The 11952-nt window shown below is 29.5% G+C and overlaps 1 pseudogene; it reads right to left on the bottom strand.

The window, feature by feature from the left end:
• Positions 1–1309: 1309 nt before the first annotated feature.
• Positions 1310–1960, bottom strand: LOC141702282 (agamous-like MADS-box protein AGL61; annotated as a pseudogene).
• Positions 1961–11952: the final 9992 nt, after the last annotated feature.

Here is an 11952-nt window from a genome sequence, read left to right as displayed (position 1 = left end):
TGCTCTATACCTCAGAGCCACTAAAGCTCAGACCTTTTTACCTTAACCCCCCAATTCGTATATGTTTAGTTAAACCGACAATTCGTTTGTTTTATATACTTTCAAATCAGGAACCTTTTATGTTTAGTTTAAATGAATAGTAAACCAAAACATGACTAGTTAAAATTCGTTTCATGTTATGTACATCATATCATAATTTCGTGTCAATTTTGTGTAATTTTAAATGAAACATTTTTTTTAATATTAAAAATTTTAATCTCGTTCCATCTGGCTGGCTGTTTGGCTAACCATAGAAAAAGGGTAAGATTTTATTCCCGAGGGATCTTAATTGAGTCAGTAAGATAAATATGTTTAGAAAAATACTTCTTATGTAACTAAAGACATATGTTTTAAACCGAGAGGACAAAATAAGATCATTGCATTTTTAGTAAAATAAAATAGTAGGATAATCCATTAGTAATGAAAAGGGGTGGGAGAGTTATATGTATATATGTTGATTAGATCGATTAAAGGGTGCGAAAATGGCTAGAATTGAATGCAAAAAAGTATAGAAAAAATATCGCGTACTGTATTTAATCATGTATTTAATCAGAAAATCGATTATACTTTGTGGAAGTATCTACTCATTACAAGATCTCGAGTGTTAATGTGTGAATTTTATACACTACAAAAAAGTCATGCTATATCCGAAACGAACAAAATATAATATATATAGTAAAGGTAGATATAGTGGGGGTTGGTAGATGTTAATATCCTATTTAAATTTGTAATCTGAGTTTGTCAAAATGCACGACAAAACCCGTTCGCTTTGAGATCCATTCCTTGAGTCGCAAGTCAAAGTTCATCTTTCAAATCTAATTTATAGATTAATCAATTGCTTCTTCTTTTTATTAATATTTCAAAAAAAGTTGGTAATTTTTCTTTTCCCAATATAACTTGTTTTGATATGAAAAACAAGATTATAAGTTGCGCGTTCATCCAACTCTCAGTGCTTATGTTAGTTGATGATGGCTATTTGAAACGAATGATGCCCACAGGGCTCTCTTTTTTGATAACTTTTCAATAGTAATTGACAATTTAAGCTTAAAGAATATTTAGACATATGCAGCTGACCATTTTCAAAAAACCAATATCATTACAACCTCAGAATAAACTTCAGATCAAACTGTTTGTCAAATTTAAGTTACAACTTAACCTATAGATAGAAAAATGAACTTTCTTTTCCGGTTCAAAGCCACACAGCATCAATCAAAATGGAGACTCAGAACTGTCTAGCAAGACACAAGCTCAGATTACGCAGCAAAGTTGCTCAGACCAAAATAACCATTACCATATCCGTAACCAGGGACATGAGAAGCAGGATCAATCTGATTAGGCTTAGCTTCAAACTGATTAAAGGCCCTGTGTCCATTAAAACCAAAGGTGGCAAATTAGAATTTGCATTCTCAATCAAGATGCTATTAGCTTGATTGTTCACATTTTTCTTCAACGCTTCCATGCAGTCCTTCAATTGTTGAAGCTCATCAAATCCCATCTTTTTCGACTGGAGATTCCCACCAAAACTGGCTCTGGCTAGCTTGCCTCATGTCATCAAGTGCCTCTCCTCTCTTCCTCTCACCCTCTAGTTCATTGAAAATCTGTGTGAGATGGAAGTTCAGCTCGCAAACAGTCATACTACGATGAGCTCAACGAGATGGAGAGTGCTTGAGTTTGAAGGTGGAGGATTGCGACTAAAAAACCTATCAATTATACCTTCAACATTAGGATGTCCAAAGGAGAACACTTTTCCAGCTGGAGAAAAGACTATAATGGCAATCTCAACTCCACAAAGTGTACAGAGCTCACTTGCCTTCTTAAAAAGGCCTGATCGACGCTTTGAGAAGGTAACTTGCAGGTGATTCTTACGCTCTATTTTCGCAATCTTGATCTTTTGGCGGCCAATGCTGAACTTTTTGGCCATCACTAAACAAGCTATCAAGAACAGAAACCAAAAGAAAAGCAAATGGAGCAATGTTTATGTATGTTGAAGCTCTGATTTGTAGAGTAAAATCATTTGGTATTTATAAGAGGCTTGGCATTAACACTGAAAGCTGGCAAAAATTATAATCTCCTAATCTGTGTTAAGGGAATCAAACATATTGTTCCTGTGACAATATCAATGATTGGGGAGTTACAAAAATCTTATTTCTTAATGTATGGATATTACTAATATTCATGTTATTGCACATTTTTAAATCAAATTAAGCCAATAAATTTTGTTATTAAATACTTATTGTAGCGAATTTGTTATTCTGCTGGTTGTAGCCACCATTCTCATTTTACTTAATCTAGTGAAAATTACCTTAAAATTCACATGAAAAAATAATTTGACAATATCTACGTATAAGTTATTTAGCAGTGTCCGTTTTGACTAAATTTTTTTCTGTGAATTACGTGTCAAATTCGCTATTGTAATTTCCTTTTAAATATATTTTTCTTACCGGAAAGCATGATTTGCATAAAATTTTTAAGATATTACGATCCGTAAGACGTCAACGTATCAAATAATGGGCATAATCTATTTTTCATTTAAAATAGAATTATTACCATACAATAATATTGGCTAAAATAGGATGGAAATTTTGGTGCAATTTTAGTAAAACATGATAAAATTTCATTCCATTTCCGTCGAATTGAAGCTTAAGTGCCTTTTTAGGAGATATACAATGCGAACCAGACTAAGTTATCCTTGTGCTGGTGTTCAAATGTGGATTGGATTTGATTAAATTCATATTCATATTCATTTAAATTTATTGGATTGGATTGAGATCGGATCAATTTCAGATTTTTAATAGCGTAATTCATAAACAAATTCATTAGGATCTTCGATTATCGGATCGGACCACTGGATCCATTTAAATTTTTTGAGATGAATAATTTTAATTTAACATGGTTCAATAATAAAAAAAACTAAAGCACAAGAAAACTATTTTAAGTTAGAGGTGTTGTGAAAATAATTTTTTTTTGAAAATATGTGAAATAGTTCAGTTTAAAATAATTATAAATAAATACATAAAAGTAAAACATTGTAATTTCAGAAATATATGAATTAATTACATATGTCAATTTCAAAATTAAAATAAAAAAATGTTGTGAATTGTGAATAACTAAAATATTATGTATAAAAATAATTTGTGACATACATGATTCACTCAATTTGAATATGATAACATGTGGTGTGTACAAGAAATTTTAATGTGATGAAATAATAGTTAATGTGAAAATACAATAAAATAACTTATAAAATTAGAATACCAATACGTATAATTAATTTTATTAATTGATTATAGTTAAATTTTATTTATATATATAAATAATTTATAAATGTATAAGTTTAGTAGTTCGGATGTGGTTTTTATCGACGAGTGAAAATCCATATCCACTTCTTAATGAATCGAATCCTTGTAAGATTGGAGGGGAATAGAGCTTCAAATGAACAGAGCCGTTCGTGAACAAAAATCGGGATCGGTTCGCTTAAGTGAACTTGGCTAGACTCATTTTCTTAAACGAGCCGATCGCGAATAAAAAATAAGCTCAGATAATTAAACGAGCCGAGCCGAGTTTTTAATATTCGGCTCGGACTCGGCTCGTTTAGCTCGGACTCGGCTCGCACTCGGTAACTCGGCTCAGATAAATTTTTTAAATATAACATATACTCCGTCCGTCCCTTTCAATTGTTTATATTTTTTAGAGAGTGTCCGACACACATTTTAAGGTGCATATAAAGTATAGTTCTGTAATTTTTTTTACAATTTTATTTTTCTGAATAAAATTAAAACATTCAACTTTTATTCAAAAAAAAAATTATAAAAATAAGTTACATAACTATACTTTTTATACACCTTAAAATGCGTGCCGGACACTTCCCCAGAAATGTAAACAATTGGAAGGGACTGAGGGAGTAATAAATATTTACTAATCACTTTTATAAAGATTTTAAATTTTTTTAATTAAAATTTAATACTAATTTTAAATTATAATAATTAATTTAATAAAAATTCAATAAATATTTTAACAATAAATAATTTAATTAATTTCATACATAGCACTAGAGCTTGATTACTTTAACAAACAATTTCTAATTAAACTTAACACTAAATATCACCTCACACTTTTATTAGAGGTGTCTATGATAAAAATCGACCAAAATTACAATTTCAAATAAATTAAAATAGTGAGTTCTTAAAATAAATTATAATATTTTTAAGAAAAACATAAGATAATTTTTAATAATTTTATTTCTCAACCACTTAAATGGGCTTACTTCCTTTATTTTATTTTATATCTCGTTTCTAATCTAAACAATTTAACTGAAATATAAAAAATTACTATATCTTTGATAATCGACATCAACAATTTAAAGTATTGTATAATTTCTAAAGTTATGAATGTCTCATTATTTAAAATAAAAATGATTTTGTTCTTAAAACTCGACTAGTGAAAAAAATTGATAAGTGTAGAGTGTAAGTGTGAGTATATAATTGTAAGATGAAATTAGTATTTGATCTCCATAAAACTTATAAAGTTATAAATTATACCTTAAGCTTGGTCGATTAAATATGCGAACTATTAGTGAACAACTCGACTCGGCTCGGTTATTCGTGAGCAAACTCGTGTCCGGCTCGGCTCCTTTATAAACGAGCCGATCGTAAACATTTTTTTTCGGCTGGGTTTTTAAACTCAGCTCGGCTCGGTTCATTTTAAAAAAAATTATGCTCGGCTCGACTCGGACAGAACTCGGCTCGGTTCTGTTCGTTTGCAGCTCTAGATGGGAAGGTGGGAGCAGACCTGTTTTTGGAAGAATGGGAGTTGAATACTACCAGTTTGTAACACCCCTTCTTAAAAATTAGAAGGAGGTATTACCTATCATAAACCTGCAGACGGAGCACTAATATATTTCTAAACAATAAATAAACAGTATAAATCTCCAAAAATAATATTAAATCTACAAACTGTCTAAACCAAAAATATGAATGTTGAAATCTCTAAATAAATAATTAAGTCCGATATTGATAAAGTCAAAAATTCTAATCAATAAATGGGGTTGCTCTCCATAGCACAGTCCAAGATTTCCCCTATGCACCTACCGGAAAAAAATACGGCATGAGCCAAACGTCCAGTACGGATTTGGAATACAATTTATAAAACAGAAAATCAGAAATAAATATTTCACAGCTTATAATAAAACAATAATTTTGGGTATGATATTTCATACCGAAATCAGAACGGATACAAATACACACATCATAGGGTACCTAATATGTACAACAGAATGGATAACGTGTACGACATATACAACGTCACCATAAATCAAATCACAAATCAAATTCTGGGTGCAGTCACGTATCCTGAACAAATTTCAAAATGGCCAAACGCTCCTCCCAAGAGCTAACAGAAGGATACGCCATGACCAATCACAGTGTCACGGAAGTGTCATGTCACTGGTACCGCAATGACATGGCTTGTAGTACTCCTGTTAACTCGGTATACCCTAAATCACACTAGGGTTCAAAATGAAAATATTCTCGAAAATTTAAAATCACATGAGAAAAATGATACAAATTTCCAAAGTAGGTGAGTGTCATAAATAATTTTTGAAAACCGCATACACAGATATCTAAATTTTCAAAATCAAATTTTAAAATAATTTTCGGAAATTAAAACGGTCAAAGCAAATATTAACGGAATGAACAGAAAGTAGAACAGAATGAATGAAATAAATATAATGGACAAGAGGAGTAACGGTGAATAAAAAAGGGACATAATCCGTACCTCGAATATCGCAACTAAAGTAATATCAAAATCTGCAAATGATGTGATAAATCCCCGACCCGTGATCTAATTACAAAATTAAAATTTATAATTAATGTTTGTTGCTTCTTAATTTATTCAAAAATGATTTTTTTATCAATACACAACTATTCGGCTCCGAATCAGTACATTACATGTCCTCGAATTTAACACTAAAGAGACCAAATGTCATGTCATTATTACATTTATAATTATACAATTTGTTTAAACGAATGCACCTAACTACCACACTGCTTACTAATTTAATAATACATATACTTAAAATAGTTAGATTCCAAATTAACTACCATTGTTCACCTTTATTAAATAATTAATTATAAATTATGACACTAGTATAATTGGACTCACTAGTATAATTGGACTAAGTACATGTACACCAATTAAATTATTTTAATGGTAAGTGGCATACATAAAATCAATTTAAATTATAACTAATAAATAAGTATATTGAAGTAGTGAAAAACCCTCACAAAATTTTAATTTTATATAAATAATTTAAATAACTTGAATCATCCAGTTGCCACACTATCATAGTCTAATCAACCGCAATTAAATAAAAGCTCACATATGCATAATCTAACTTAATAATTTTAAAGTAACATGAAAATTGGAATTGAAGCAGCAGATCTTGTGGATTAAACATATGTATAAATAAATAATATAATTCGCACTTGACACTAATGACGTGATTTGACAACAAAGAAACAAGGATGGCCATACACTTTCTTACTAAATTTGTGTGTTGTGTGTGCTCTGTCAACAATTGACAAGGTCACATGCGAAGTGCTTAGCTATATGACTAATTATAATAACAGGCAATAAAGAGTTACCTTATTCAATGAAAACAAACAAAAAAACTACTACAAGGCTCGATGACTCTGTTTTCCTCTAAGTCTTTATCCGCCTGCTCTTCTAAGATTTTTCTTCTCTTTTCCTTTGCTTGCGTAAATTAAGAATGCCCATGTGTTGATATATATATATATATATATTACACAAGGTATCCTCTAACTATTAGAATTAGAATTATAACAACTAATTACTATTACTTTTATTTCCATGCTATTTAACAAATGAATTAAAATCACTTATTTTAATTTTAATTCAAATCTTATTATTATTATTATTATTATTATTATTATTATTATTATTATTATTAAATTCTCGTATATTACATATATACCCCCTTAAATACGATTCCGTCCCCGGAATTAAACAAAACTAAAAACTCGTACCTGAATCGAATAAATACGGATATTTCTCACAAATAGATTCTTCTAATTCGCAAGTAGACTCTCTCTCCGGATGATTTTTCCACAAAATTTTCACAAACGGAATGGCGTTCTTCCTCAAAATTCGCTCCTCTCAAGCTTCTTCCTCACAAGAAAGATCTTCTCTAATCTTATTCAATGGATACTAAACTACGTGTAATGGATGATATTTATAGCCCTCAAAACAGACACATGAAACACATTATGCACATGAGATAGTTGTGGCGACAACGCAACTCTCTACGATACCAAAACCTCAAAAGGTCCAACATATCTCGGACTAAGCTTTTCCCTCATACCAAAACGCTTGGAATACAACGGCAATCCCAACTCCACAAAGTGTACGGAGCTCACTCGCCTTCTTAAAAAGGCCAGATCGACGTTTGGAGAAGGTAACTTACAGGTGATTCTTACGCTCTATTTTCGCAATCTTGATCTTTTGGTGACCAATGCTGGGCTTTTTTGCCATCTCTAAACAAGCTATCAAGAACGGAAACCAAAAGAAAAGCCAATGGAGCAATGTTTATGCATGTTGAAGCTCTGATTTGTAGTGTAAAATCATTTGCTATTTATAAGAGGCTTGGCATTTACACTGAAAGCTGGCAACAATTATAACCTCCTAATCTGTTTTAAGGAAATTAAACATATTGTACCTGTGACAATATCAATGATTCGGGAGTTACAAAAATCTTATTTCTTAATGTATGGATATTAGTAATATTAATGCTATTGCACATTTTTAATTCAAATTAAGCCAATAAATTTTATTATTAAAAACTTATTCTAGTGAATTTGTTATTCTGCCAGTTGTCACCACCACTCTCATTTTACTTAATCTAGTGAAAATTTCCTTAAAATTCACATGAAAAAATAATTCGACAATATCTACGTATAAGCTAATTATTTAGCAGTGTCCGTTTTGACTAAATTTTTTGCTGTGACTTACGTGTCAAAATTCGGTATTGTAATTTCCTTTTAAATATATTTTTCTTACTGGAAAACATGATTTGCATAAGATTTTTAAGATATTACGATCCGTAAGACGTCAATGTATCAAATAATGAGAATAATCTATTTTTCATTTAATAATATGGCCTAAAAGAATTTTTTGTTGGAGGAAGGTTCAATTGCCGAAAAATATGCTAACACCTCTTTATAGGAAGATATAATCATGTACAGAAGTTTTTGGGGATAGAATTATTACCATACAATAATATTGGCTAAAATATGATGGAAATTTTGGTGCAATTTTAATAAAACATGATAAAATTTCATTCCATTTCTGTTGAATTGAAGCGTAAGTGCCTTTTAGGAGATATACAATGTGAATCGGAGTAAGTTATCCTTGTGCTGATGTTCAAATTGGATCGGATTTAATTAAATTCATATTTATTTAAATTTGTTGGATTGGATTGAGATCAGATCAATTTCAGATTTTTAATAACATAATTTATATCCAAATTCATTAGGATCTCCGATTATCGGATCGGACCTCCGAATCCATTTAAATTTTTTTGAGATGAATAATTTTAATTTAACATGGTTTAATAATAAAAAAACTTAAGCACATAAAACTATTTTAAGTCAGAGATGTTGTGAAAATAAAAATTTGAAAATATGTGAAAATAGTTCAGTTTAAAATAATTATAAAATAAATACATAAAAGTAAAACATTGTAATTTAAGAAATATATGAATTAATTATATAAGTCATTTTTAAAAATTAAAATAAAAAATGTTGTGAATTGTGAATAAATAAAATATTATGTATGAAAATAATTTCTGACACACATGATTCACTCATTATAATATGATAAAATGTGGTGTCTAGAAGAAATTTTAATATGATGAAATAATAGTTACTTTGAAAATAAAATAAAATAACTTGAAAAATTAGAATATTAATACATATAAATTAATTTTATAATTGATTATATTTAAATTTTATTTATATATATTAATAATTTATAAATGTATAAGTTTAGTAGTTAGGATCTGGTTTTTATGGACGAGTGAAAATCCACATCCACTCTTAATGAATCGAATCCTTATAAGATTGTATGGGAAGATGGGAGCAGAGCTGTTTTTGGAAGAATCTTATGTCGTTATTTTACTAATCACGCTATTAGACTGAATATTTATGATGATAATTCCTTGGTGCACATCTCGTTGATCAGTTTAAATCTTCCTTGTGTACCTATGCAAATAAAGTGACAGTACCATTTTTCAGAGAACAAGTTGCATTTGCATTCTATTCAATAACATTATCATATACCTTAGCCAAGAAACTAGCAATGTTTCTACAATAGGTTGTGCCCAAAGAAGTTAAGAAATACTATGATTCTACTCAAATTTTGATGGCAATCCTCAGCATGTTAAACACTCATTTTCGATTTACGATGATAAAACCGTGAATAGACAAGCTTTGAAAGATAAAAAGAAAGGAGGATTGCTTTTACTGTTATGAAAGAACGCGGACCATAGATTGAACTTATGTCAATCAAGAACCAAGTACCAAGTATTGTGCGGGAGTTCTAGTGTGAGGACTGGTGAGGAATAACTTTGAGAGAAAGTGGAAACAACAAGAACCTCACTCCCCCCCTCCCTCTCTACGACCCTATCTAAAATGCAGTCGGCTTATTTTTCGGATAAAATTGGAACAAGAATCATATATCTCCTGTTCCTAAAAATGCAATAGCAAATAATTATATAAAATATGAATAATATTTATTTATTTATATTATTAACAGGTCCGATTTTAATCAATTTAGGTGGAATATTTTATCGAAATTGAAACATTTAAATTGAAATATTTTTAATTTTTTAATTTCAGTTCAAAATCATTTTTATTTGAATGGAGTTTTCATGTTTTAGTACTAGTGTCAATTCATTTTTTATTTTGTTGAACGATGATTTTTACTTAAACCTGATAATTTGTTCATTTTATATTCTTTCACGTCTTCTTGTACTTTCGTGTTTAGTTTAAATGAATACTAAATCCATCACTAGTTAAGAATTCGTCTGTGTACAAGTACCTGCATGTCGTGTAATTTTGTGTCATATTTTATGTAAATTTGACCAAAACATTATTTAAATATTATAATTTCGATTAAATTTTTAGTCTCATCCCATCCAGACTATTTGGCTAACATAGAAAAAGGGCAGCATTCCGTTCCCGAGGGACCTTAATTGAGTCCGTAAAAATAAAACCTGTTCAACAAAGTACTTCTCGTGTTACTCAATATATTTGTTTTTAACCTTGAAATAAAACAAAATCACTGCGTTCCAATTTTAGTAAAATAATGAATGATATTCCATTAGTAATGAAAGAGGGTGGAGGGGATCCTTATATGTGTAAATGTTGTTCAGGTCGATTAAAGGGTGCAAAAATAGTTAGAACTAAATATGAAAAGTATGAAAAAATATCTCGTAATGTATTTAACCATAAAATCGATTATGCTCCTGCAGAAGTGTCTACTTGTTATAAAATCTCATTGTCAAAGTATGGATTTCATTTTCTTAAAAAAGGTCGCCCTACTCGAAATGAACAAAATATTATATATATTTAGCCGTGTAATTCGAGAAAGCAATGAAGAAGCTTTTGGAAGGTGGTTGGTCCAGGGTTTGCGGACTAGTGTAAGTTCTGTTATGTAAGTTGTTTATATTATATTATATTATATTATATTATATTATATTATATTATATTATATTATATTATATTATATTATATTATATTATATTATATTATATTATATATTATGTTATTTTATAGTTGGGACTAGTGTACTTCTTTTCAAAGTTATACTAGTGGGTTTGGTATTGAATTGAGAATTATTTTAAAAAAAAGTGAAAAATGTATTTATTGAATTTGGAATTCTTGTTTCTAGAACTGTAATCTTAAAAGATCTTGGATTAGTTTGGGGTCATAGATGTTAAATATCTTCTGCTGACATTTATTTATTGATTAAATAATTTATCTTGGATTGAGGTTTCATCGTGATGACCAAATCCTCTGACCCCGTATATGGATTTCATTTACTAAAAAAAGGTCGCCCTATTCGAAATGAACAAAATATTATATACATATATATACATATACATATATATCATAAACGAGGATATAGTAGAGGTTGCAAACAAGACGGTATACAACTTGGTTTTGGAAGATATGGTACTAAAACTTGTAGAGACGGTCGTCTTTCAGATCGAGCCATTGAAGTAGCGCCTCAAGTTATAATCGAACAACTCCAGCAAATAATTTAAAAAAATATGGAGACATGGGTAAGAGTTTTCGCATATCTTTTTATTACTAGCAGAATGGGAAGCCAAAAGGAAATTCTATAAGTTACATTACTCGTATGTGCACGTGACACATTTTACTTGAAATATGTGTGGTGAGTTTGTCAAATGCACGACAAGCCCTCGTTCGCTTCCATATTTAGGTTCCTCCAGTTGAGTCGCAAGCGAAAATCGTCAAAGGTCTCATTCAAATCTAATTTATAAATTAATCAATAGCTTCTTCTTTTGTTTTTAACATTTTCACAAAATAATGATTTTCTTTTTCAATATATTTTTTTTGTAAGGAGTACTTTTATTAATTGAGTTTAAGTCAATAAGTTATAAGTGTTGTCAAATTTTTGAATTTGAATTTTTTTCTATTTTTTTATAAAAATTATAAATACAATATACATTTATAAAATATATTTAAATAATTTTAAAATATTTCTTTAAATATGTATTTATGTCAATTTATATCTGTTCATGTTGTGTAACAAAGGTAAATTCAAACCGCCTCTTAATTTATTTATTTAATTACAATTACGTGTTTGTGTACG

The sequence above is a fragment of the Apium graveolens genome, unplaced genomic scaffold (genome assembly GCF_009905375.1).
Source record: "Apium graveolens cultivar Ventura unplaced genomic scaffold, ASM990537v1 ctg4837, whole genome shotgun sequence".
In the NCBI taxonomy this organism is placed as follows: Eukaryota; Viridiplantae; Streptophyta; class Magnoliopsida; order Apiales; family Apiaceae; genus Apium; species Apium graveolens.
Note: the sequence above shows the minus strand (reverse complement) of the source record. Positions and strands in the feature narration are given on the sequence as shown.